Genomic DNA, 25,774 nt, shown 5'->3' on the forward strand with positions numbered 1-25,774 from the left:
TGTTAGTTCGAGCCCCATGTTGGGTGCAGAGATTACTTAAAAATAAAATCTTTAAAAATAAATAAATAATTAAAAATCTCACTATCTAGAAATGACCCTTTGAAATGGACATTAATCCCCTCATATCGTCCACATGACAAAAAAGATAAATATATGAATTTATTATTTCTTTTTTTAAAAGATTTTATTTTTAAGTATGTCTACACTCAACGTGGGGCTTGAACATACAACCCTGACATCAAGAGTTCCACACTCCACCTACTAAGCCAACCAGGGGCCCCTGAATTTATGATTTCTAATTAAAGGTGTCCAAGGCTAGGTTCCCTGGAATCAGATGCTAAGATGGAGTTTGGGGAGCAACATATTTATAAGGGCTCAACACCAGTGAAGGGAAGCAGTGCTGGTAGAGGGAGAAGTCAAACTGTGATGTGGGCTAGAAAAAGCCTTGGCCAAGCCAGCGGGGTGGCCTAGGATAGGCTGTGCCTGTGGAGGGTCCTACACGGAGTCTTCGTGTGCCCACTTGGTCAGGGAATGCAGACTGCCCCCAGAAAGAGTGTGGTCCTGGCGAGGGATCTCCATGTAGCTGTGACTGTTCTTGAAGGAGCTGGCAGCCTAGGCTGTCTGCTCATCTTATCCCCTCAGCCATGAGGGAAGGGCAGCAAGGCCTTCCTTTCAGGGGGATCTGGGCAGTACATCTCCATGCGCACTCCAACAGAGGTCTGTGTTAGTCTTTATGTGATGAAACATGGCCAATAAATCAATTCCTCTGCACAGTTGTCAAGTCCAGGAATTAAAACATTGCACAGAAGTAGCTTATATAACATCCAGCCAAGTAAATTTAGACTTGCTCTCACATTTTTTCTGTAGTTAAATAATTGCTTTAATAATTTGATTGCCTTCTAGTTTTAGAAATGAATTCCTGTCGCTATGGCATATGGAAGTTTTTTATTAATCATCTGTTAATTCCTATTTGTAAGTATTGCTTATGTTACATAAAAGTGTAGATTCAAAAAGTGTGTGGGGAAAGGCCCCATATTTTCATCTTGTCTAACTCCTGCATTTTATATATGAAAACGCTGGCTCAGAGAGGTAAAGTCCCTGGTCCAGATTTACCCAGTGGTAGAACGAGGGCAAGGACTTATCACTTAACTACTAGCATAATTGCTGTCTTATAAAAGATAAAGTGGGGTTTTTTAAAAGTATCAATTAAAAAAGGATGATGAAAATGTACCCCTAAATCTTACTCTCATAAAATTTATCCCCAAGTGTATGATATTTCAAATTCATTACAAATACCATCATTTGGGTCAGTGCTTATCAATGAACTATACCATCTTACGTGTCATCTTATATGAAAAAGATAAGCTGTCAGGTTGTTCTAAGAAATTTAGCAACATCTAAACCCTATAGAAACCCAGAATTTTCACAAATGACATTTCATACTCAGTTCAGGGTATCATTACTGGAAAATTTTTGAAAAGTGGGAATAAATCTGTATCTGTCTTTTGGTTATTTATTTATTTATTTATTTGGTCTTTTAAATAAGAGTTCTGCGTCTAGCTATGGAGAGTCTTTGGAAAGAGAAAACCTTAATAGCCTCATCTTATTGCTTATGTATTATGTTTTTCGTGGTTACAAAGTGGAGGGAAAAACCCCTGAAGAGTAAGTGTGGCAATCTGAAGGGTTGAGGCAATACAATAATTGACATCCAGCTCTGAGTAAGAGCAAAGACACAAGACCACATTTGCCTGCCACCCCTTTATGAGATTGCTGCCCCTTTGTGATTTCTTGAGCAACAGAAAGAAGCCAAGACCAGTGTATCTCAGTCTTCAGAGGTTCTATCAATGCCGTGATGTTCACAGGACTCTCAGAGCTGAGTGAGACATGTCTCCCACCCAGTTCAGATTTTATATGACAGTATTTCAGAATCCTCTCTTAGTATCTGTGCCCTTCCATCACCATGACAACCAAGGATATTTTCAGAGAAGTCAGCCAGTCACTAATCTCTTCTCAGCAAATTCTGAGACATGGGATTCAGAAGACTCACCTTTTCTCGTGAATTTTTGGGATTTTGTGACAGCTGACACTAACCCCTAAGCATTGACATCTTGGTAGTACCAATGTATAGTCAGGACTTTGGTTCCATGTGTCAAAAATTCGGGGCGCCTGGGTGGCACAGCGGTTAAGCGTCTGCCTTCGGCTCAGGGCGTGATCCCGGCGTTATGGGATCGAGCCCCACATCAGGCTCCTCCACTATGAGCCTGCTTCTTCCTCTCCCACTCCCCTTGCTTGTGTTCCCTCTCTCGCTGGCTGTCTCTATCCTGTCGAATAAATAAATAAATAATCTTAAAAAAAAAAAATTCCACCTAAACCAGTTTAAGGCAAAGAAAGGGGAATTGATTGGCTCCTGTGACTGGAAAGTCTAAGCAACGATGACTTTAGGCACTGATAAATTCAAGTTCAAAGATGTCTTCATTAAACTACATTTTCTCTATGTCTAAGTTCTGCTTTTCTCTGTGATGGCCTCAATCTCATATAGGCATTGGGTGACCCCAAAATATCCACTGGCAGCTTTAGACTTACATATACTTACAATTAACAATTTCAGAAAATAGAGTGATCCTTTCTCCAGATAATTCCAGTAAAAGTCCCAAGGACATTTCTAACAGACTTAGTCTGAGTCATGTGCCCCACACACATAACTTGGGAGCTTGGGGTATAGTCAACACCACCCAAACCAACTGGGCTAAGAATGAAAGAAGAATGATTCCACAAGGAGACATTGGGCATTAATAAAAAGTTCACTGAATGAGCATATAGTTTGGGCTATCTCCCATGAATAGAATAGCATCAAAACACATATGCAGATGTTGCATATCAACCAGAGGAAAGAAGAAACATTCTAATCCAAAAGAGAGCAGGCTGAATGACAGAGGGTTGAACACTATATAATCCTGAATAATCACAGAAACACAGTATTATCTGGAGTGGCTGCGACTGCGTACAGCCCCTGAAGACACAGGATTGTTTACTAGAATTGTACCACATTTTAATTTCTGTTAGTCAGAACTTTCTATTTCAAGTTTAATCAATCTAACGAAAGGTTGCTTGAACAAAAGAGAAATTATTAGCTCATGTAATAGAAAACACAGGGCTTTTTTTTTTTTTTTTTCAGGCAGAACTAGGGGTAGGGCTCAAACATTGTCATTTGAATCTTGCTTCTCTCTCCCCATATCTCAACTCTACTTATATGGCTTCAAAAAAGTCCTGAGGCAGAAACTCATCCTCTCTGGCACAACTTGGCTCATGTACCATCCTTGAACCAATCACTGGACCAGAGGGATGCGGTACTCTGATTAGCTAGATGAGTGATGTGCTCGTCCCGGAAGCCAGAAGCTGAAGTCAGTTTTGTTCAAACGACACTGACAGGGGCTGGGGATCCTGCAAGGAAAAGTTAGGAGGCAGTATCAAGAAGAGAAAAGGAAGATATCCTCTATACCAGGATCCTCTTCACATTTGCAATATACATGATGTAGCATCCTGGGAGTGACAGGAGGGGATGAGCTCAAGGTTTAGATAAAAGATTTTGTAGGACTTAAGTAACTTCTCAGCCACATTAGGAATAAGGATGGGAACTTTTAAAAATCAAAAAGGGCGAAGCAAAAACCTCTGGGTCACTAACGACAAAAAAAAAGCTTTCAGCACAATTTATACTTAGGATCTTTGATCCCTGTGGCTGCTCTGACGAAATCCATTCCCATCCTTGATTTTTAATGTCTTTCCACTTGGCTATAAATCCAGCCACTGCAGCTCTGTTCTCATTCCATGGCTTCAGGTTTGAGGCCTCTCTTGGTCTCCCAAACCCTAACCTCCTCCATCCTGAGATTGATCCTTGTTTCTAGGTATCCTGTCATCTACACCTGGCCCTCCAGCTGTACTCCTTCAATCTCTCAACGCTCACACCCAACAGTCATTCATTCCCAGTGGTCTCTATCATCTGTGTCTTGCCTCCATCTGCCCGTGGGCAGCAGGAATCATTCTTCCTCCTGGAATCTATATGTCAGTATCTCACTGAAGTCACAAAGAACTTAAAGTTCTGGGATTTTCGCAGGATTACCCTTAGGAGCTTCTTTTTCATGCACATAAGGTGCAGAGACAATACAATGATGTAGGGAAATGTGGAGATGGAGAAGGAAGTTGGAAGCACTCATGTGGTACAGGCTCCGTCTTCACAGGCACATAGAAGAGAGAAACAGATCCTCAGAAAGATAGAGGAGAGAACAGCTGTGGAGAAGTGGTGGGTAATCCTTTAGATGACTGAAGATATTTCTGAGCTGCTGTGAGGTCCCAGCTGAGGTCACACAGCATGAAAATATGTTGTAGGAGGAAATACATTACATTTTCCTTCTCTTGGTTATTTGAATATAATTTTACTATTTTTTATGTTTGTGCATAAATTCCATTAATATTTATATCAGTTGGATGGCATAATGAATTGCCTTCTAGGTTGGTAAAATCATCAATGTGTCAATGATAAATTGACTCTAAAAATATCTTTTTGATCCTCAAACGTCTTTAATCACAAAATTAGGTCAAAACCCCAGAGATCTTTGGCCCAGGTTTTGTTTTGTGGGGTTTTGTTTTGTTTTATTTTAAGTTTTAGAGCTTGTAAATTTATAACCCTTTACTAATGACTCTTCAACTTTTGTGTTTATGAAAAAAATTCTGACTCAATACGTCAGTGTTGGAGATTCAGAATGTATATTATTAAAAACACTCTGTGATTCTGTGACAGTTGGTTCTAGAACCATTGGTCTATATGGAGGGATATGAATAGTGTCTGTCAGTCTGTACAGTCTATGTAGTGGAATTGGCCCACTGAGTCATCTTTCCCACCCATTTTATGCTGATTCTGATGGCTCAAATTTACTCTTCTTCCATCTCAGTGAAGTTCGATATTTCACCCATTTGCCGGAATGGAACATGGTTGCCAATAATTAGCAAAGCAGTTCAAATGGCAAACTGTATTTACAAAGGAATCAAAAGATGATAATGAGCAAAGCTAAAAGCCTCAGGCATCACATTTTAATGGCTGGATGACAGCAGAATCTGCTAACTGATTGCATTTTATAACCACACTCTAATAAGGAAATTCATCTTGAAGGATTGCCCAAATTCCTCCCATGTATTTCCTAGAAGTGATAAAGCAGTAGTAGAGATAAAGGCACATTTTATATACAGGAACTTATTATGATATACCTGACTCTTATAATAGGAAGCTGGGGACTCTGAGCCATAACTTAACCATGTAAGAAGGGGGAAAATTGCAACTAATAAAATATTTGTTATGAACTTAGAATAGTATCTCAGATCATCTGTCCCCCACTCCTAGCTGAAAGAAATGCAGCCCGCATCAGGGAAATCTTTGATATCTTAGTTTTTGAAGCACAAAACCACCAGTGGAAACCTGTACATGTTCCCGGCAACAAGATAACCATAGAATTTAGATTTCAGGTAGGAGAAAGAGAAGAAACATGATCTGGTTCATTTAAGGGGATGGACAACATTCATTTCACTTCATCATTTCTGAGCATGTGCTGCTCTGCAGTGACCTTCTTGGATATACCTAAAATCCAAAGTGAAACTATGAGGCAGAAGTGAATACAGAGATGGCTGGAGACAAGTGATGGGATGGAGTTAGGGATGGGACAAAGTCAAGATGGAAATAATGGAAGTGTATTGATATGCTGTTCCTCCCCTACTCTCCTAATTCAAATGATTAAACCCACTAGGAATTTCCTGTTATCATTCATTCATTCAATCATTTATTCTACAATCTTTAGTGAAATGCTATTATGCGCTAAGGGTTGTTAAGCTCTTATCTCAGGAGACACATCCTTCCCTTCACATTTTACAAATGAGAAAATAGAAATGTAGACAATCATACAGTACAAAATCCCATTCTTAATACCAATAACAAGAGAGGGAGAATATAATCTCAACAGGAAATATATATAACTTAATTTCATAATGCTTATGGAATGTTGAAGATTTGAATAGTTGTTTTTAGATCATAGAATCTATGATCTATCAACTAAACAGAATATTATTCAACCATATAAAAAGTGATGAAAAGGGTGCCTGGGTGGCTCAGTCAGTTAAGTGTCTGACTCTTGATCTCAGCTCAGGTCTTGATCTCAGGGCGTGAGTTCAAGCCCCTCATTGGGCTCCACACTGGGCATGGAGCCTACTTAAAAATAAATAAATAAATAAATAAATAAATAAATAAATAGGAAGGCATAAATAATGTGAAAACTACTTATAATATAGAAAATTAAAAAAACAAGATGTAACATAAAGTACCATATTTATTAAAATTTTTGAACATAAAGGCAAAGAAAATTAATCAAAATATTAATTTTGGTTGTGCTTAGGTTAATAGGGCTATGAACATCCTTCTTTCTCTCTTTTACTTCCTGTTGTTATGTATTTCCAGATTTCCTTTTATAAAAACAAAACATCATAAAAAAGAAAAATATATATGACCTATTAGCTAATGTCCAAATTTGGCTACACATTTTGAGCATATACCACTGCATGTTCCTTTTGAATTGTTGTTCCTGATATTTTAAAGATTGGTTTTATATTCCAGCTTTGGATTTCCTCTAGGTTTTGAACCCGAGTATACATAATCTATCCTTTTGTTGCTTGTACACTTGTATGCCAATGAATTGTCATCTCATAATTACTGCCTAATAGAAAAGAGAGCCACAGATCAGAAAAGATTATGAAATTGTGGTGCAGCAAACTTCACTTTATCTCATGCTACCCTATCCTATTTTGAAATCATAATTTTAAAAAAAGATTACTAAAGAGCCCAACATAAATACCTGCAGTGGTTTTGGGTTTCTTGAATTAGTCAGTATCCACGTGTGTTAATGTGTGGATTTCATGACATGAATATGTAGAAACATGGTTTCTAATAAATACTTGAGAAATTTGACATCACAATATAAGTTGAAGATAACCATATTTGACTCAAGATCCCACTGACTCTCAATCCTTCACTTACTATTCTATGGACTAATTTTAACATATTAAATCAGTGAAAACTCATTTACTTTTTCCAAGTTGAGAATTGCCATTAAGACAATGCCTTGAGCAACCTATCACTAAAAATGCTTTGTAAATGGCAGAAAGATATTTTTTCATAAATTTTTTAAAAGATTTTATTTTATTCATTTGAGAGAGAGAGAGAGCACAAGCAGGGGGAGAGGCAGACGGAGAGGGAGAAGCAGACTCCCAATGAGCTGGGAGCCTGATGTGGGGCTTGAATCCAGGACCTGGAGATCATGACCTGAGCCTAATGCAGACTCTTAACCATCTGAGCCACACAGGCGCCCCCCATTTCCCCCCATAAATTGAATAGAATATTTGAGAAATGGTCATTTGTAGATATTCTAGGGACTCTATTTTTCTCTCCATCCCACCATGGCTGAGACCTGGTAAAAGATCTTTAAGGTAGGCTTAAACTAATTTACACTGCCTTAACTCAGTAGAGTTTTATTAATATAGTAGCATAAAAAAGAGTCAGGATAAAGGTATTTATGCTCCATTGTATGGCAGAGATGGGTGGGTGTGTGAGTGGGACTATGTGTTTGAGAATGTGTGTGCACCTTGCCTTGACGTAGGACAGAGCACCAACAGCACCAAGGGGGCTTCAGAGAGCTTCGCTTCCCTTCCCTATTTCCATGAAACCCATTGTTATATCTTTTATATGCCTGATAGATGCTTCCTAATCTTCTGAGAAAAGCTATGCAAATGCAGCTTCAAGATTCATCTCACCTCTTTCTCTAACTAGATTGGTCAACCCTAAGATTCCTAAATATCATGTAAATAAAAATTCTGGAACTGGCTTCCCAGGGAGGTCAAGGGGCTCTGGGGACTTTCCCTGCAGAGAGCCCTTACATCTCTTACTTTCTCCTGGACACCAGGTAAAATTGAGTAACCCACAGATACATTTTTGCATGGGTATACATCCCACTTCAAAACCGTAGCTGTCAAAGAAATCAAATTAAATCTGACTCAACCTCTGTCTTGCCAGGATGATAGGAAATGCAATATGTCACTATTAATTTTTTTTGAGGGAGAATAGGTCTGGTCATCCCTAGAATCCCATGAAAATTCAAGAAACTTATATAGTGCCTCAAAAATGAAAAAGACCATTGTAGTTCATAATGTTCTTCACTGATTTCATCCATCCATCCATCCATCCATCCATCCATCCAGTCAGTCAACAAATAGTGAGAACTTATTAGTGGCACATTGTTCTAGGCACTAGGGATACCTCAGTGAACTAGACAGCAACATCCAGGCCCACTTGGACCCTTGCAGGCAGGCAACTCTGTGGCTCCAATGCTAAGTTTGAATACTGGTGGGTTTGCTGATGCTGAGTGGCCTGACCCCAAGACCAGCTTGTCTTAGTGTGTTCCTAAACCCTTCCCCAAATGGGTCTTGCTTCATTCAGATAGATCTGCCACTCTGCCTCTTGTTCTCTTGGCCCATCTTGACTCTCCTCCTTTTTCCTACCCAATACAAAACATACTCTCCACATCTCCTTTCCTTCAATATGTTTCCCTTTGGAAAACTAAAGCCCAGAAAGCAGGTTATCTATAAGCAACTTTGGCTTTTTATGGTCTAACACACAGCTGCTCTCTGGTGGCTGGCACAAAGGTCTGACTTAGAAGAAAAGCATTGGGAAAAGGTTACAAAAGAATGAAACATAAATTTATAGGACAAGAAAAAACCTTGAGGGGAGTGTGGTGAGATCCTGAAGAGCCTTTGCTTTCCCAAAGCCAGTTCACCTTTGGCTTCCCAGGGATTTTTTTTTACAAGCTCAGTCTGACCTGTTATGAAATTGAATTTAAGTTGATTTTTTTTACAATAGGTCAGAAAACTTAAGGTCAAATCTTATAAACTTTATCTCGGTTCTAACATTTGTATGACTTTAGGTCTTATTTCTGTAATCTGATCCAAAATAAAAATAGGTGAACCAGAAATATTCTAGGCTTTTAAGAGTTTATTTTTCCTATTTAAGCATCCCTATATCCTTTATTCTTTGCTAATTTTCTATAACCTGGACACAGTTAGTACAATTATCTAGGGATCAAAGCAATTGCATGTAAAAAAAATAACATTTATAGTTACTCCTGCCAAAGAAAAATCATGTCTACTTCATTTATATCTCAGGTAGGAAAAGAACATTCAGTCGCTGAGCTAAAGAAAAATCAAACAAATCATAGGGAATTTTAAGAATGCATGCTACTCAAGGCATTCTGTGATAGTTTAGCTCTTTTAGAATCAAAAGCTAAACTTTGGGGTTTTGAAGTCAGCCCTTATTTGAGAGTCTAGACATCAAGGAGCTGACGTGAGAAGGAATATAATTTGGTCTTGGAATGGAATATAAATCTTAGTGTGGATAAATGAGGGGTACAAACTCTGTAATTTGCCCAATTTTCCAAATCATCTTCACAGTTAATTTTATAGAACACAGCATTTAACTTTGAGTTTGGACAGCTTTGGCATTTCTATACTTGAGGGTGCCTATGAATTACTTGAATCTTAAACCATATATACTCTTTTTTCTATTTCTCTTTTTTCCTGTTTCTGGCTTAGGAAAAGAAAAAAAAAAAAAAAAAGCCAGAGACGGGGTAGAAGCCCCTTTCGGGTAAACAATATATTCTTTTCCTCTATCCTGTCTCCGCCATCCTTACCCCATACACTTCCTTGTCTTGTTACCTGTATGTGCCCCATACAATCCCCTTCCCTACAATCCTTGGTAGGAATCCAGTTTTTATTTCAAGTCCTAGACATCGCAAGAGTTATATATGAAAACAAAAATACTTTCAATGCATGCTGGCGAAGAGCTTTCGTAAGCTTAAAGATTTATTACCCTCAAAGGCGAATATTTAAGAGGTCTCTTTTAAAATAGCTATGGAAATCTTATATTTGCTTTGGAATTATTTGTATATTAATCATTTGCAACCAGCTGGATATGTGTATTAGAAGAAAATCCACAACTCTATCTCTGCCATGGTGGCAGTAGGAAAAGGTGGGGTGGAATCACTGATTTGGCCGTCTAGAAATATAGGAGTAAGTGTTCCAGATCAGTAGTGGTAATCTTACTACCGGGGAAGTATTTTCTTTTTTCTTTTTCTTTTTTTTAAAGATTTTATTTATTTATTTGACAGAGATAGAGACAGCCAGTGAGAGAGGGAACACAAGCAGGGCGAGTGGGAGAGGAAGAAGCAGGCTCCCAGCAGAGGAGCCTGATGTGGGGCTCGATCCCATAACGCCAGGATCACGCCCTGAGCCGAAGGCAGACGTTTAACGACTGAGCCACCCAGGCGCCCCCAAGGAAGTATTTTCAAGAGTCAATTTTTGCTGGAATCTGTCCTGCAGAGTGTTTCTTAAGTTTTAATAGTACTACTTGAAATGTATTATATTTTAAACAATTTAACTAATATTTACTGCACCTTATTATGTGCCAGGACTGCTTCCTCAGATCCTTTACGGAAAGGAAGAAGGAAGTAAGGGATGAGAAGGGAGAAAGAGAGGAACAAATGTGATTAAATGTATATAGTACAATGAACTTTTCTAGTTACTTTCATCAGGCACCATTGCATAGATCTATATAACTGAGAGTTAAATTTATGATGCTACTTATATTTTTGGAAACTTATTTTGAATCTGAGACCCTAAAGTTTCACACAAGAGCCTGAAATATTAATTTACACGCATAAGCACATTAATCAGCCCCAAAGTCAAAATGACCTAGAGTGAGTAGATACAGTGAAGCTGAAATAGATCAGGCTTTCCTTTTCAAATCCATTCTTTTTTTTTTTTTTTTAAGATTTTATTTATTTATTTGACAGAGACAGAGACAGCCAGCGAGAGAGGGAACACAAGCAGGGGGAGCGGGAGAGGAAGAAGCAGGCTCATAGCGGAGGAGCCTGATGTGGGGCTCGATCCCATAACGCCAGGATCACGCCCTGAGCCGAAGGCAGACGCTTAACCGCTGTGCCACCCAGGCGCCCCATCAAATCCATTCTTAATAATTAAAAAATCTACTTCTCCAAACAAACAAAAACCCCCAATTCCTTACAAAAATTTGAATGTAGTCCATACGCTCTTTACATCTAAAACATAAGGAAGAAAGTTTTTCTCTTCTTATTAAAAACAAGTAAAGCTATGTTTGGAGTTCTTTCTATATACCAGAGACTATGCTGAGGTCTGTAGTACTCTTCCCTTCACCGTTACAACTGGAGATACAGTTTCCTTCACTTTACCAGGAGAAGTCTAAGTATGTAAGGTCTTATGAGTATTATGTGGTAGATAGGACTCCAGCCTTGGGTTACCTAAGTGCAAAGTGCACACTCTTACTTTAGGTATCTTACAGCTTTGATATGAATATAGATTGAAACCAGAAATGAAAGACGAATGTTTGAAAGAGAAAGCGTCTAGCGCCTGTGTCAGTAAGATTAAACTAATCACAGATCAAGTGCAGGAGCCAGTCGGCTCACTAAGCCCACACAACACCACTGAAATCAAATAAATGGTGACGTGGAGGCAGCATGGGAAAGTCACTCGAGGTGATGGAACACATATCTGACTGCTAAGCCAGCAAATAACATAAGAGGGTTAAAATCAACTTATTGCAGAAATATTTATTGAGTGTATCCCATGTGCCAGGGAGAGACACATGCCGAGGATACAGAAACAAGTCTTACAGGGAAAAGCAAACAGTAGGTCAGTTAGGACTCCTTTAGCTGAAGTGATGGAATACCTGACCCAAACTGGTTCAAGCAACAAGGGATGATATTGAGATCATAACTGAGATCACTGAGACATTCAAGGGACCATCTGGTTTCAGGCATGGCTTGATCTGGGGCTCAAGCAATGTCACCAGATGTGCCCCCACACTCAGCCCTCAGCAATTTCAGGCTTACATTTGCTTTTACTTTGTCTTATAGTTGAAAGATTAAGAGAAATCAAATAACCTCATAGAAGGACAAAAGTCCTAGAATTGAATCTTATTGGTCTGATTTGCCTTGCTTGGGTGTAATTCATCCATGAAGCAATTGGTATGGCTAAGGGGATGAGAGGCACTCGTTGGCTTTGCCTAAAGCAGGTGCTCTAGCCCTGGAGCCTGCAGGCGGTGCAATTAGCAAAGGAGGCAAGGCAGTAAAGACTAGACAAACCAAAACCATGACCTAAACATCACAAGAAGAAGGAATGGACCGTAGATGACCAAAGTAAATGGTTGCCACCTGTATGCAAATAAGGATTTCAATATGATAAGTCATTTTAATAGAATTATAAGGGAGTGAAAGCAGAGAGTGGGAAGTCTCTGGGGCGCCTGGGTGGCGCAGTCGTTAAGCGTCTGCCTTTGGCTCAGGGCGTGATCCCGGCGTTATGGGACCGAGCCCCACATCAGGCTCCTCCGCTATGAGCCTGTTTCTTCCTCTCCCACTCCCCCTGCTTGTGTTCCCTCTCTCACTGGCTGTCTCTCTCTCTGTCAAATAAATAAATAAAATCTTTAAAAAAAAGAGAGAGAGAGTGGGAAGTTTCTAACTGGGTTAAACATGACATTTATGTTGAGTCTTGAGGATAAATGGAAATAGGTCAGACAAATGGGGGAAAAAGAAAACGTTTCAGCAGTGGAAAAAAAAAACAGAGTCGTTTTGGGGAATAGTAAGAAGCATCTACCTGGAGAACTGGATGTTGAGGCTGTGAGAGACAGAGGGAAGGAGAAGGTGGGGGTGAATAAGCAGGCTTACGGTCACATGATGGAAAAGATCATAACTTTGGACTTTATTTAATGAGTGATTCACTGAAGTTTTCCAAACAGTGCTTTAAGACAAGAGTTGGCAAACTTTTTCAGTAGAAGGCCAGTTGGTAAATACGAGGTTTTGAAGGCCATATTGTCTCTACTAATCACTGTGCCCCTGCAGTGTGAAAGGACCCACTGATAATACATAGAGGAATGGGCATGGCTGTAGTCCAATGAGACTGTATTTATGGGCACTGACATTTGAAATTCATAGAATTTTTACATCTCAAAAAACACGATTCTTAATTTTTTCAACCATCAAAAAAGTGTCAAAAACATTCTTAGCTTAAGGATGGTAAAAAAAAATTTTTTTTTTTTAATGAAAAAGAAGTAGGCCAGATCCTGCCCATGTGCCTGGTCATAGTTTGCTGACTCCTGTCCTAAAATGATCAGCTTTATGCTTTGGATTGCCTAGAGCAAATACAAAAGGAGCAATAGAAAAAAAGAGAGAGGGAGAGAGAGAGGGAAAAGAAGCTTTCCTGCCGTCCTGATAATTCAGTTTCTGTGTATAAAATGAGAGAATGAAGATTCCCTGACATAAACAAGACCCATCCTGGAGAAAGCAACTCTAAGCATGGGTCCTTCACCCTTTAAATGAAAACCAATCCCCCATGTGAAGGATGCTCTGTAACCGAAGCATTTATATGCGAAGCCCACAGAGTGCTCCAAACGCAGAGCTTCTCTGTGGGCTAATTTATCAAGTAGAAAGGAATTTGTAGACTTAATGTAAGAGAACACCTGCTGTAGTACATCTGGAACTTTTATTCATTTTGTAGTATTCATTATACTAAAGTTAAATTCAATAGGCTTTATATGAATAAATTCTTTCTGAGATTTTTTTTTTCCAAAGGGCCTATTCGATGAAGTATTGCTAATGGCCACTTAATCGTCCAACTAAGGCACAGGTATAGCACAGTGGAAAGTGAAATGGTTTGCTCAAGGCCACTCTATTCATGTAAGAGCTGGAAAGCACATGGAAATCTTACGGTTCCTAACTGAGCTCTCATCTCTACCATTACTATTGTCTCTGTTTTTGCTTCCACAATTTATACTAATGCATGCACCTTTATCATTTTGAGTAATTTCTGATGAAGATGAGAGACAAGATCATTCTGCTTACTCTATTTGTTTCCCCTGTACTTGGCAGTTTTCATTCCTTCATTCTTTTATTTGACAATAGTTAATGCGTACCTATTCAGTAACTGACATTGAACAAGATGTTTGAGAAATAAAGATAAATAATAGGAAAGCAAGCCCAAATCTTAGCCTAAAACAGTGGCGCTCCTAGTACAGCCAAACATAAGCACCGTTAGCTTTGACCCAGAACCCGCTATGGAAGCTCAGGCCCCCAGCTTCACCCAGCAGTTTGTGTTTTAACAACCCCTCCGAGTGATTCTGATCTACACACCGGCCGGTGGTCTAAAGAAAGTAAGACAAGCAAACAGAGTTACAAAACACTTCAATAAAGTAAGTAAGAGCTATGTATAAATCTCTCTTGGACCAGAGAGAAAGAAGCTTCTGAGCTCTTCTATATTTAGTGTAGAAAATACATGCTCTATCTAAAATGCATGTATGTTCCTGGCATCCTTTCTTGCATAAAACATCTCAGTGTTCCCTATTGTTTTCAGGATAAAGTCCAAGATTCTTAGCATTCCATTGAGGGGGCTCCAGGATCTGGTCCATCTTCTTTCCAGTCTCATCTCTTGCTCCTCCATCATTGTACAACTTGTAGTACAAACACATGCCATATTATTCTCACTTCCTCTGTGCCCGGGGTGTCTTTCTCTCATGCCTCTCTCCAACACTGGGCAACATTAGGACTCCCTAAGTAGAAATTCCCTAAGGAGATCTTTCCTAACTTCCCCACAGCTATCCCAGCTCCAGCTCCCTCACTGGGTAGAGTTATCACATTGCATTGTTTCTTAGTTTTTCTGTCCTTCTCTGTCACATAACTGTTAGTTCCTGCAAACAAAAACGTGTAGTATGCATTTTTGTGTTCTTAATGCTGATGCATTTTGTGTTCTTAATGCCTGGCACCAAATGGAAGTACAAAAAGTGTTTAATGAATGCATTTTAAGAAAGGAATGTATTTCTTTTCTAACAAGTTTCTGTATTATATGCTGAGCCTTTCAAATGGGTTTATGCTTGTTCTTCAGCTCTGAAATTATTAGGGCAGTACATGGGCTGGAAAGCTCCTATGGTTTCAGACTTTTTGAATCATAAGGGTTGTTGGAACATTAATGGAAAACCTTCAAATGAGATTGTTAAGTATTCTCATTGATATGAATGGCAAGAATGTTTATAACTTCCTTTGGAAATTTTTCTGTGGATATCTGGTAACATGTTTCCCTCTCACTTGTCAGAAGACAACACCCAGACTAGAGGGTCACCCCTATCTGAAGAGGACACTGTTAATCAACTTCCTCCCCATCTTGTCACGTTAGTGTTCTGTGCAAGTCAACACTTTCTCATCTTTGCTTACTATTTATCCGGGATTCAATGGATAACATTACGTGTTAGTGCTAGAGGTAGAAAGCAGACAGCTACAATATAAATCCCATGTTTTGGGAATATATGTGATAGGCATTGGGAATACTATACACATATTACAGATGCTAATGCTACCCATAATCCATGAGGCAGGGACCATAATATGCTTGCTAATCGAGAGATTAAATAATTTGCTTAAGGTCATATGCCTAGTAAGTTACAGAGGCCCAGACATGAGTTCAGGTTGCTCTGATAGGATTATGTTCTATTAACTGTATATTATTCTTCTTGGCCCCCTTGCAGGTTTCATGCTGTTAGTTAGATATGTTTAATTCCATTTTCATAGATGCCTCTGTCATCATTTACAAAATATTGGAATGCCTAGCCATTAGATTTCACTTTAGCGTATAAACCTTTAGAGGTAGACACCATTCATTCCTAAGTTCCTTGTACAAAGAAGCTATATTACTCTGCTCTGTCAGGTATTAACGGTGACTTTAAAGAATTATTTAGATGATTAGACACTATAAATTGCTTCAACTCAGTTTTCATGCTATTAATTCATGGCACGAACATTGGTTAAAGCATGGACAGGATATGTCTAGGACCCGGAGCTAGGTAGAGAAGGAGAGAGTGTTTCTCTTCTTAGAGAGATTGTATCTGGTAACAGGTAACTACTACAGAGAATGTCTAGGGAACAATAAGCACAGAGAGCTTTAAATACAATAACAGAAGGACACATGACCTACACTTGGGGCTGGAGGAAGAGTTGCAAATGTATTCCTAGGAAAACAAAACAGTTGGTATCTTCCACTGAAGGGCCTGTGCAAGTTGTGCTAAGAGAGGAATAGATGGAACTGCTCAGACAAAAATCTGGAGGCCAAAATTCACATTCATAATGCATGTGAGAAGAGGCAAGGTAGAAGGGTATGCTGCAGATCTTTTATTTTACAATGAGTTTAGACCTTGTTCTAAGAAAAGTGGGAAATCAATGAAGGGATTTAAGCAGAAGAATGGCATATTTGAGTTTTATAAAAGTTTCTTCGGTTGCTACACTGAAAATCAAAGAGATAAAATATATATTGGAAGCAAAGAGATTCATTAAGTAGTTGTGGCCCTAATCCAAGAGCACATGATGGTAACCTAGAGTAGAGGCCTAGGTGTTTAGAGATGTGGGTAGACTGAAAAGATATTTAAGAGTTAGAATTACCCCTTGATAGTGGGTTGTAGGTGGGGGAGGAACTCAAGGGTGGATAACCTCCAGGTTTCTGACTTGGAAAGCTTTCACCAGGTTAGAGAACTCAGAGGATGAACACTTTTTAGAGAGGAGGATGATGAGTCCTGCTTTTGAAAGATTGAGTCTGTGAAGTTGATAAAACATCTTACTTGGGGGGCGCCTGGGTGGCACAGCAGTTAGGGCGTCTGCCTTCGGCTCAGGGCGTGGTCCCGGCGTTATGGGATCGAGCCCCACATCAAGCTCCTCCGCTATGAGCCTGCTTCTTCCTCTCCCACTCCCCCTGCTTGTGTTCCCTCTCTCGCTGGCTGTCTCTATCTCTGCCGAATAAATCTTTAAAAAAATAGTTAAAAACAAAACAAAACAAAACATCTTACTTGGATTTGGACTGTGCTGGTCACAAAGACATTTACAGAAGTCTTAAAGAACAGAAGTATTAGGAAGTGTCTATAGTGTGTCAAATGCTTCCTCTTCTTTTCTTTTCTTTTCTTTTCTTTCTTTCTTTCTTTCTTTCTTTCTTTCTTTCTTTCTTTCTTTCCTTTTTTTTTTTTTTTTTAGCAGGTTTCACACCCAGCATGGAGCCCAAAACAGGGCTTGAACTCAGGACACTGAGATCAAGACTTGAGCTGAAATCAGGAGTCGGATGCTTAACCAACTGAGCCACCCAGCCACCCCATGTCAAATGCTTTCTTAAAGCATAAATTATTATCAGAAGTTAACTCTTTTTGAGTTTAGGGTAAGCCTGAAGTCCAAAATTTCCTTATAACCCTTAAAAATATTGATGCTTACTACCCACTTAAACTTAGTTTTTTGTTTTTGGGCTTGTTTTTTTTTTTTTTAGAGAGAGAGAGAGAGAGAGCATGGGGGGGGTGCAGAGGCAGAGATAATCCCAAGGAGGCTGCTCGCTCAGTGTGGAGCCTGACATGGGCTTGATCCCACAACCCTGAGATCATGACCTAAGCGAAATCAAGAGTCAGATGCCCAACCAACTGAGCCACCCAGGTGCCCCCCACTGAAACTTAGTTTTGATGGCATGATTCCAGCAACTAAAATTATATAATTAAAAATAGATACCCCACATGTCTTCAACAAATCAGCCTCCCATAGGTATCACTGAACAGATATTTTCTTAATGTTTCAGAATTCCTGAGTTCAAATTTTAATTTTCATTGGAAATCAAATTACTGAATTCATTCTAGAATAGTCTAAAGTTAAGAATTTTTTTAGTATTTTCATTAATTGAAACATAATTTATTGAGGAAAGAATGATATATATATGCTCACAATATTTCAGAAGATAGTATGTTATCTCGATCATAAATACTGTTTTAAATGTGGAAATTGATTCTTCAGTTTGTACCATTTGAATACATGAGTGCTGTTCTATGGATGTGAAGAGCCCCCACCGTCTCCTATGGTCAATCAGCATACCCAACCACACAGCCAGATTCAGCTATTGTTAGTGTTGACTGAGGTTTCTCCAGCCATATAATAGTCCTGCCAGAGAACACATCAGCATGCGTCATATCAAATATTGAAATATGAACAGACTCGAATAATCTGTCATAAATACAATCGGCCTGATGAAAATGACTCGATTCAAATCCCTGAACAAAGACTGCGCATATGCTTTGCAAGTCTCCAATAAAATTTCATTCATTCCACAGTAAAGAATAACACTTGAGGGACTTTTATGTTCATGGGGCAGTCATTTAGATTAAAGCAACCAAAAGTGAAAAGCACAGCACCTAGAAAATGCCATTGAATTTGAAATCTCCCTGGGTTTGATCGGAATCTTTTAAAGCCCTTTTTCAGGGCTCGATCAGCCTGAGACTAAAGAATGCAGCAAAGAACCAAAGTAACATAATCAGAGAGGGTATTACAAGGTCTGTTAACAAAGCAGCTCAGACACATCAGGTGAAGGGAAACAGCTGTGGATGCTGAAACCCTTAATAAATTAACCCTCCTGTTGCTATTTACAAGAACTCTCTGTCATCATGACTGTTGTGTCTGTCACCTGCACCTGGTATGAGAGTCTCTTGGAGCAACCGCATATCATTTACATGCAGTCAAGAGCCACTGCATTGTAGAAACATTATTTCTAAATGCTGACTCCTTTGAATTTTAAAAAAGACAATGCTTGGGTACATATTGAAATAAATAGCACATTACATTGAAATTTATTAACTGCAAGATATGTATGATCTTATTTCTTTTTAGTTCCTATGTTTTCTGAGTGGCGATGCTTAATTAATCCTAGTCATTGTCATATCTAACTGTGATTTAGGATGTCACTCAAATGTATGCCTCTGCTCTGAAGGAATGATGTCAACCATATATATATGTGTATATAACATTATATGCATATAAAGTTTTCTTTTCTTTTTCCGCTTTTCTCCATGACGGACTTAGTTTACTCAGAAAAAGTAAGATTCCTCTGTTCTTTTTTCAGAGGCTCTCCTTTAGCAAGGCAATTACCCTGTCGATAGCTGACAAAGCCCACAGGGCACCTGGGTGGCCCAGTCGGTTAAGCATCTGCCTTCTGCTCAGGTCGTGATCCCAGGGTTCTGGGATCCAGTCCCGTGGCAGGCTCCCTGCTCAACAGGGAATCTATTTCTCCCTCTGCCTCTGCCCCTCTTCTCTGCTCATGCTCTCTCCCTCTCTCAAAATAATAAAGTCTTTAAAAAAAAAAAAGTTACAAAGTTGTTTGGACAACATGGAACCTTTCAACTCAACCTCGATAATTACAAGGAATAGACACTGATCAGACGTACACTTTCTCATCTGATTATCCAAAGTTCTGGAGCAGGAAGATGCTAAAGGGGGGTGCTGGGAGAAAAAGAAGATGATGAAAGTGAGGGAGACAGGTAAATACCTAACATATGCCAAGAGTACCTTCCATGTTCGTGGTTCACTCAGATATGTTGTCCTTTTGGGCTGGCCTCCCAAGGACATTTATTGCTTTCCAATTATCCTCCAACTCAGGCCCTGCTTGGCAACCTTCGAGCTGCACCCACAAAGGCCTCTTCACTTCGCATTATACTTCTCTGGTTTACAAATAAAAAACATGGCCCATCATGAGGCTTCTGACTTCTGAATGAGATTTCTGCTCTTGGCAACAAGCCTCTAGGGACCTTCTGCCTCTGGAAGCTTAATCCCATAAAGATCTGAAGCTACATCCTTGAAACATAAATTTCTCTTTAATTTGAAATCCTTCTGGATAGTAATTTCTGCTCAGGAGTGCAACATGCATGTACGTTGTAGATAAGGCCACTTCCGTCGTAAACGTGGCCAAGATATTCATGCCAAGGAAAGCCAAATAAATGGTTTTCAGGGACCTGCTTTACATTCTCTTTTCTTGAGTTTTTATTTACCATTGGCAACTGTCTGTGGTTACTGGGGAATGCATGATTGCTTCCCAGGAGACCGAGAGCGCTACCCTGCTCCTGAGTTTGCATCTGACGCACCCAAAGTTCCACCAAATCCTGAGGGAGAAAGACCCTCACAGAAGGAGAATTTCACCTCCCAATATTCCCCACAACTCTTGAGCACATACTAACTGGCCCAATGCAAACAATTTATCTTAGCATGTTCTCAGAGTAAGAATCTCTGACCTTTTTGTCCCAGGTAAATGAGGACGGCCAGTCTCTCTCTTTGTATCTTCCCTTCTCAGTCTGCTCTCTCCTTCCTCTCTTCCCTCCCTAACAGCTTTTATGTACTGGAAATCCACCAGAGCTGAGTTTTTCTATAGCTACTAGACTTTTCACAGAGCAAACACCTGTCACCTTTGTCTCCTAATAAGCCCGGTTCCCCTGGGCACTGATCTGTTCGTTTCTTCTTTTCCGGGAGGACCAGACAGCCCAGCCCAGCCTGGACTGCCTAGTTCTTCCTTGAGGCACAAATGGCACAAAATACCCACCCCGAAGCAGAAATAAGTGAAGACAGGCATAAAGCTTACTTTTGGTAACATGGCAACCGCTGCCGGCTGCTTTTGAAGCTGCTTGTTAGTGGGAGCGTTATTTTGCATAAAGTTACGTGTTAACTGGGCTAGAAACTTCCAGCTTCCTGTAAGTCTTGCTGTCTTACAGATTATTTTCCTCCTTAGAAACCTTTATGACCCAAAAGACATTTGGAGATATCACACAAATGATAGGAAATATCTGCCAACGCCCTTCCAAATGCTTGACAGTGTCCCTGTGTCCTCAGCCTCAGTTACTTGAGTTTATTTCTTATTCCTTTGACTACTAAATTATAGAGAACAAAGCTGTACTCAATATTATTTTCCTCCAATTCAAGATAATAGCTTACTCTCCATATCATTCAATCAGGTATATGCAACACGGTGACAACTGAAAATCACCAGGGGAAATTTTTAGGGGATTACCCACCTGCTCTCACCCCCCACAAAGAAAAAAATAACTGTCTTAATAATTTGTAAGCCACCCTTAATTTACTTATACAGTTTTATTTCCAACTACTTGCTAATCCCTTTTACACTTTAACCAGGTACTCTCACCAATCTAGAAAGAAACACTCATAATCATTTCCTAATCTCTATCTATGCTGTTGCTACCGTTCGACTCTTCTCTTTGCTGGTACCCACACCTCAGCTCAGGTAATGACTGTTACTATGACACTGTAACTACTGCTAACCCTACTCCTACTAACACTGCTGTTACTAGTAAAACTGGGACTGCACCACCGACTACTACTTCTGCGGGTAAATCGACATCATTTGTAAGTGCCTTCGATGAGCCTGACCCTGCATTGAGCACTTTGCAATAATTGTCTCATTTGAATCTTCACCATAACTCAACAAGCGACTATTAATTCTATTTCATGGGTGAGGGAATTGAGTCATGAGATATTGAACAACCGTGTCCAAAATCACCACGAAAATCGGTGGTGGGAAATGATTCGATCCCAGGTCTTTTTGACTTTGAAACATGTTTAGATGGATTAGAGGGTCAGGCAGAGAAGGACAAATCCCATATGATGTCACTCCCCTGTGGAATTTAAGAAACAAAACAAATGAACAAAGGAAAAAAAAGAAAAAATCCCAGAACACAGGCTCTTAACTCCAAGAACAAACTGCTGGTTACCAGAGGGGAGGGGGGAGGAGTGGGTGAGATGGGAAAAGGGGATTGACTCATCACTTCTCATGATGAGCACTGAGTAAAGTGTAGACCTGCTGAATCACTAGATTGCCCACGTGAAACTAATGGAACACGGTACGTTAACTATATTGGAATTATAATAAAAAATCGAAGCTACCTTAATTTTTAGATATTTGGTTGAGTAGTTTTAATAAAACTTAATTGGAAAAGAACAAAACAAAAAAACCCAAAACCAAATAAACCTCATGTGCTTAAAAACTCCCAAGTGTTGCTCTGCCAGGGAGATCTTCCTTGATAATTTCAGTCTCCGTTGATTCTCTTTCCTCTGTGGCTCTTATTCTCTATACCATTCATATAAGCAGTAATAACATGTTGTTTAATATTATTATTTTACCAAGGGGCATGCACATATATTTTCACTCATTGAAATAGTAAGAGGTATGTTTGTTTCCCTACTTTTGGGCTGATCATAAGCACATAATTGAAGCTTAATAAATATCTCGAGTTGATTTAATTATTGGACCTCTATGGCTACCTTAACAAAATAACCAAATTACTTCTAACATTATTTTTTGAATTCAAAAGACATAGGATGTGGTTTCTGATAAACGAAAGGACAATGACTTACTATAATTAATATATATTTTATGGGCTTACTGAAAGACTTATAACTGATACAATTACGGAGTAATATCTCAGTACATAACAAATAATATAAATTTGAAAACATGTGACAATAAAATGTTAAGGAGAAATGACCCCCTATAATCATCTGCCTGTTGGTCAGTTCCTTTGGGATTATCTGTTCCTTTTCATTAAGTTCTCCAGGAAATATTCAATATAAGGCTCCCTTTAAATGTGCAAGTCTGATTTTGGAGCATGACGTCCCCACTATCGCCTCTGCAACCCCACTCGTCCTTATTACTGCATGATAAGCTGATTGGCCATTTCCCTAGTGCACTTTTCTCCTCCAAATACAAGCCCCGTGGGTTGTTTATCTTCAGGTAGACTGGGCATTGTCCTTAGCAAATGACTGCGTTTTCAGGTGTTCTTTGTATTGCCACCCTTCAGCCTGACTCTGTTTAACATTTATGGAGGGCCTGTTTGTGTAAGACATTTTACTGCTTAACTTCTGACAGCCTAGAAAGGGAGACAGGTAATAAGTAAGAATAACAAGATTTGATGAGAGAAGTAGTGTTATTTTACTTACTAGTCATTATGGAAACAGAACAAAGGCATTATATGCTTTTTTAAAATGATACTTGAAAAAAAGACATTGGTTCCAAAAACAAAAACACAACTGCAAAACTCAAATAAATCAATCTTTACTAGATACTTACAGAACATACTTTTCTGTAAGTAGTGATGAGTTCACATGTCTTGAGCTGCAGTGCCCTGGGTTTCAATTCTGATTCTGTTATTTAGTAGTTATGTGACCCTGGACAGGTTATCGCCTCACTTTTTCCTTGTTGGTGGAATACGGGTAATCGCAACACTTACTTTTAAGATGGTTGTGACAATTAAATAGGCATAAAGTGTCCCAACGGTGCCTGTCAATATGTGAGTGCTCCAAAGAGGCAGCTATTTTTTTTTTTTTTAGATTTTTTATCTATTTATTTGATAGAGAGAGAGATAGCCAGCGAGAGAGGGAACACAAGCAGGGGGAATGGGAGAGGAAGAAGCAGGCTCCCAGGGGAGGAGCCTGATGTGGGGCTCTATCCCAGAATGCCGGGATCACGCCCTGAGCCGAAGGCAGACGCTTAACGACTGAGCCACCCAGGCGCCCCAAAAAGGCAGCTATTCTTAAACCATGCCAACTCGACGGGATGAGGTGTGTTTTCGTGCTCCTATCGTGTAGGGTGGGGCCACCAAGTGGAAGGCTGCCCACGGTCCTGGGAGTCTCGGAATGCCTTTGCCATTGTAGAGGTGTGTGTCTGCCACGGGGGGTGGGGGGGGGGTGGGGACACACTGGAATGTGGGTTCTGCTTAGGCAGATCAGAGGAAGACTGAAAGGGAAGGAGAAGCTTGAGCTGAGGTTGAGTCTTCTCTCATTTGCCTTTTTGATACTTGTGTGATTCCTTGTTTCCAGGTCACAAAAATAAAAATAAGGAGAAGGTGCTGGATGAACGATGGCTTTTCCCTATTTTCCAGTGAAATAAATACCCCTTTTCTATCATGCTTTTAGAACTGTGCCTGACTTTTTTATTTAATTTTGGATATTTTCCCCAGGCTTTTTTTAAGAGTTGTTTTTTCCTCAGGCCTTTGCCATAGTATTTTGTCTTCTTGGGTTCCTTCTGAGAATGTAAGTTAATAGCAATCATTTTTTCGCCTTTTTTTTTTAAGTCACTCTTCTTAAACTTTAAAATTTGCTCACATTAAAAAAAAAATTCTTGTTCTTCCTTTAACAGTTCAGCAAAATGAATTGCAAAGCTTCGTATATGATGAAAACTTCCTGCAGAAGGGCAAACAGGCTTATCATGTAGCTAGAGGTAGCTATAGTTATCATTAAAATTCAATCTATTTTCTTTCTCTTGTGTGAAAAGCACAAGGTCATACAATGACATTAATTCTTAAGTGATTTTTAACACGTAAAAGCATTTTCGATAAAGTATCTTGCATGCATTGCCTCTACTTAATGGCAATGTGAAAGCCTGACAGCTAGAAACGAGCTGTATAAACTAGCATTTTGGTTGTCTAAAAAATATTAAGAATTTTGGAGATGTCATTTCTGCGCTCAGGCTCTTTGCTCATGCTAAATACCGAAAACGTCCTTACGTGCTTCACGGGCATGAGTGAGTGGCATGATTTTTAGAACCTGAAAATAATTATATAGTGTGTTAAGCCCAGACTCCTGCATACGGAAATGGCCCCATGCAATGGGAGACTCGGCTTTGTCAAAAGCTTATTCGATATTGCAGTTTGAGGCTAGAGAAAGGAAAAGATGTTTTCCTTTGTAATGAATCCATTTGGGACTTTTTTTTTAGGTTAAATATCATATTAATACCTGCTTAATGTCCTTATGTAAGATGTAATAAAGTTTTGGAAATATAGATTTTAGAGTCAAACAATATTAATTTTAGTTCAATGTTTTATTTCTGAATTAAGCTTTTTAGTATCTCCTGGTGTAAGTTCCCACACTTGTAAAATTAAGTTGATAATACACAGTTTAACTGTAAGGATTAAAGGAGAAATTTGTGAAACACTTAATATTATTTTTGAAGCATGTTAGGCCAGGAAATACTTGTGACTTTCCTTTTTCCTAAAGCATAAATCTGAGTTTATTTCCTCCATCCAGAAATTCTGACCACTCATTGATTATCAAAAGTCTGTGTTTTATTTTAAAGTTGGTGCCAGCGAAAGGGTTGGGAGGAGCCCGGGACCGTGAATAGCCCATTATATCCTTCCACAAGTCACCCTTGTCCTAGAGGTCACTCAAAAGACAAGGGCGTGCTCATGCCTGCCCCTTACTGAGGCTTTGGCCCTAAACCACAGTGCAGTTCCAAGGGGTGACCTCAACTCAGCCATGTGGGGGACTCCTCTTCATAGTCCAGGGGCATAGGAAGCGCCTCCGTGGCATCTTTTCTCCTAAACCTTACGTGAATCTTGCCTTCCTTTTGGCACACATCAAACAGTAGAGAAAGTTCAGAATACGGATAATAGTATGCTAGAAGGAATGCTTCTTCCCCACTCCTGAAGAAAGTGCCGCTAGCCGAACCCTTCTGCCTCTCTCCACCCTCCAACTCCCTCTTCCCAAAGGGGTTGGGGACAAAGGACTGAGCTTGCATAGGTCAATCAACTCCGACCTCTCACTCTTCCTTTTGGGGACCAGCTGCCTACAGGAAGTACACACTCCCCTCTGTTCCTCCACGCTGCAAGTTCTGCAGGGGCAGGGCCCAGTGGGAGTTCAGCGGTGGCCTAGTGTTGCCAGTGATTACGTCTCCCTAAATCTGAGGGTAGATACGAGGAAGTAACTTGTTGCCATGCACCTAAGCCATTTTTCCAGTCATCTTTAATATTAACAAGGTGGCTTTTCCCCCTGAT

This window comes from Ursus americanus, chromosome 17 (genome assembly GCF_024610735.1).
Source record: "Ursus americanus isolate L20-20 chromosome 17, mUrsAme1.1.p, whole genome shotgun sequence".
Taxonomy (NCBI): Eukaryota; Metazoa; Chordata; class Mammalia; order Carnivora; family Ursidae; genus Ursus; species Ursus americanus.